Here is a 3822-nt window from a genome sequence, read left to right as displayed (position 1 = left end):
GCTCGTTAGCTCCTGGGAGTTTAATTGCTATCCAGGTGGGAGGAGGCTGCTCGAAGCCCATGGATGTGGGGTGGGCTGATGGGTGTAGGGAACAGCAGAACAGGAAGGAGTTCCTGCCGTGCAGCAGCCAGGTGGGCACATGGTGTTATTCTGCCATATCCCTTCTATCTGGAGAGCCATCTGCAAACCCAGAATGAAGATTGCACTCTTCCATTAACAGCACACGTGATGCTGCTATTCTATAATGCTTTCTCTCAATACGCACCCATGCGCTTTGTGGAGGAATTCACCTGCAGAGCTGAGGAAACAGCACGGCAAAACGCCGATTAGCTCCAAATCATTGTGTTTTGTTCTTTTCCTTTCCTTTGGAAAAGCCTTATCTCAGACCTTCACGCTTAACAAGTAGCTCTGAAACGGATCTGGCATCGCATCTCTGAGGCAACTTGCGTTTAAATCAACGTCCGACGTCTCTGCTTCCATGGATCAAGATTAATTCCCGTCTCCAGCTCCAGAATCTCATCTTTAGCAGCACAGATAACAGCAATGACTCGAGGCTCTTCCCAGAAGCGTAGCTGCATGATGAAGCAGTGCAGCTGATGATGAACATCTGTGTGTCCCGAGGGCAGGGACTGACTTGCATGGGGCAGCACCGGGTCCTGGCAGTTTGGCATTTGCAGATTTGGGGTTTGCGGTCTGGGAACCATTTTCCAGGATGGAGCCCTCAGCTCTCTTAGAGCTGCATCTCTGGGCTCAGTTCCTTCCATGCAGATTCTGGAGCTGCTCCTCACCCTGAGCATGGACAAGACCTTGACTTGGTTGGGGTTTCTTACAGTGCAGCCTTCCCATTGGCAACTCCAACAGCTCCAAGCTGCTTCCTGTGGCTCCCTGATTTAATTAGGCAGTGGCATAATTCTATGGTGTTTTCTGCTCTTCTATAGGGCCTGGAAGAAAATATCAGTTTGCAGCTTGCAGAGTTACTAGAAGCACCAGCTCTGGCGGCGCTCTGCATCAAGAAGGGCCATAAATTCATTTGGCATGATATTGTAACAGCCATCCAGAATTTGCCAGAAGGAAGAAAACCAACCCAGTTCCTCCTGCTCTGAGAGCAAGTCCAATAAATTTAATTTAAGAACTGTGAGCACAGATGGCTTTTCTCAAGAGTCAAAGCAGTCGTGGCAGAGGGCCGACTTCTGTGAGATGCGTTTTGTGATGAGATGCAGGTGTGTTTGCATGGCACAGTTCAAATTAACAGGAATAGTGTGAGTGTAGAGCCCTACACCCAAAGAGGGACGACTGCATGCACCGGTGCAGGTCAAGGGCTGAGCTGCTGGAAGGGAGCTCCGTGGAGAAGGACCTGTGGGTCCTGGTGGCTGACAGGGTGATTGTGAGCCAGCAGTGTGCCCTGGTGGCCAAGAAGGCCAGTGGTATTCTGGTTGACCAACAGCTGACCAGCAATTGACCAACCATTGACTATGGGCCAGCAGTGTGCCTTGGTGGTGGAGAAGGCCAGTGGTAGATGAGTGGTTGACCAGCAGTGGACAAATGGTTGACCAACAGTTGACCAAAGATGGACCTCAAGCCAACAGTGTTCCCTGGAGGCCAGGAAGGCACACTGTTGGCTGCACAGAGCATGGCCAGCAGGGCAGGGAGGTGCTCCTCCCCTCTGCTCTGCACTGGAGAGGTTTTGGGATTGTGTGACAAATCACTCTGGGCTCGTTTAGGGTCACCCAGACCTCGAGTTTTGGTGTGATGCTCTGCCTGTGCTCCTTTCCTGGTGACTCAGGCTGGGGCTGAGCTATAGAGGTTCTGCCACCATCTAACTTCACTGCATGAACTTTCTCAACGTGCTTCGTTGTATTTTTAGATGTTGAGTTGTACAGTGCAATTAGTCACCCCCCTCCCAGCCAGATGGTCCACGGTGACACAGGAGTTGCTTTTTTTAATCCCACACTTTCCATTGGTGTGAGCATGCTGCTGCTTCCCAAATAACCTTAAGTATAGGGTGTTTGTTTTAGCTGCAGGGTGGGCGGTGTTATTGTTTTCCCCAGGTCTGCTCACCGGGTCTGCAGTGTTGTCATTTCTGGAAAGGAATGGCAGATTGGTGGCAGTTTCCAGTAAGGAGAAATTGGAAAAATCAAGGCTGGATTGGAAAATCAAGCAGAATTACGCCTGTTTTATTTCTTGCTGCTGGGTGCAATGCCTTGGGTTGGGGGTCAGCGCGTCCTCCTGTGGCTCTTGGTTTCAAAGCAGGGCTGGGTGAAGGCGATGCCACCATTTCCCAATGGAAACCAAACTTTGAAACTGCAGCTGGAAAACAGATCAGGGTGGGAAACGTCCAGTGGTTGGGTTTTCTAATGAAGAATACTGGGCTGTGGGGAGGGAAAAGGGGACACGGGCGTCCTGGCCAAGCGCAATCATCCACACGCTCCACTATCAGAAACATTACGACCACATTTTTACAGGACCCAAAAGCAATCAGGATCCCACCGGACACAGGAGGGGGAATGCAATACCTCTAATGGGGAATGTGGTGAAATATTTACATTTCCTCCATCAGCAGCAATATTTCTTGAAGGAAGGAAGCTGCACTTGTGCCCAATCCCCCCCCAGCTGCTCCCCATCCCCAGGAGAAGGGGTTCACCACCCCACAACCCACAGCAGGAACACACCTGCGCTTCCAGAGAGGGTAGGAAACTGCTACTGTCTCTGTTAATTAATAACTGATCCTCTGTTTACATCTCCCATTAATAGAAGAGAAATGTTTTCCTTATCCCAGACACGAGCTCAAGGAGTCTGAAGCTGGGACACGGAACAAAGGGCGTTTCCAATCACATAATAACATCAGAGCATTACCACCAGCAGAGTGTTACTGTGAGGGCTGAGAGCCGTGTCTTGGGCAGGGGATTTGGGAAGGGGCTTTTGACTTTAGGATTTGCCACTGAAAATAAAGCAGGGAGCAGCAAAAGGGAGTAACAGTGCAGTCCCTGCAGCAGGGTGAGCCTTGGGTGTGATTGCAGGATCTTTTAGGGTTTGGATTCCCTTGAAAACACTGCGTTTGGGGGTCGTGGAGGATGTCAAGCTCCCAAAACATTTGGGGAAAAGCAGTTTTTAAGGTTTTTGCCAACACTTCTGAAAAATGCCCATCAGAGGGGGAAGTGTCTGCCAGCCCCCTGTGCTTCTGACCACTTTCTGCTGGGGAAATGGGGCCTCCAGGGGGGACTGGTCCTGTCCCTGGGGGATGAAGGGAGTGTTGGGGGTGGCAAGTTGAGGGGAGGATGCTGAAAGAGGCCAGGAAGGGGCAGGGAGCTGGGCATGAGGATGGAGGGCCAACAGAAGGTGAGGATGGAAGGGGGGAGGGGGATGCTTGGAGGGAGCCTGGGGGTGATTCTGAGGGGAGCTTGGGGGATGCTGGAGGGGGAGCAGAGTGATACTGGAAAGGGAATTGTGCTGGAGGGGATTCAGGGGGTGATGCTGTGGGAACGATGCTGGAGGTGGGGTGATGCTGGAGATGGGGGTGATGTTGGAGGGGAATTGGAGGTGATGTTAGAAAGGTGCTGATGCTGAGGTGAAATTGAGGCGATGCTGGAGGTGGGGGTGATGCTACAGAGGGGGTGATGTTGGGGGGGAATTGTGGGGTGATGCAGGAGAGGAGGTGGTGCTGAGGAGGAATTGAGGGTGATGCTGCGCAGGGCAGAATTGGGGGATGATGCTGGAGAGGAGGTTGATGCTGAGGGTGGTGATGGTGTGGGGCTGAAGCTGGAGGGAGCAGGGGGGGGGTGCTGTCTGAGTGCTGTGGGGCTGCTGCAGAAGGGGTGGGGGACA

This window comes from Tympanuchus pallidicinctus, unplaced genomic scaffold, assembly GCF_026119805.1.
Source record: "Tympanuchus pallidicinctus isolate F22 unplaced genomic scaffold, pur_lepc_1.0 scaffold47, whole genome shotgun sequence".
NCBI lineage: Eukaryota > Metazoa > Chordata > Aves > Galliformes > Phasianidae > Tympanuchus > Tympanuchus pallidicinctus.
The sequence above is the reverse complement of the archived record's forward strand: the minus strand, read 5'-3'. Positions refer to the sequence as shown.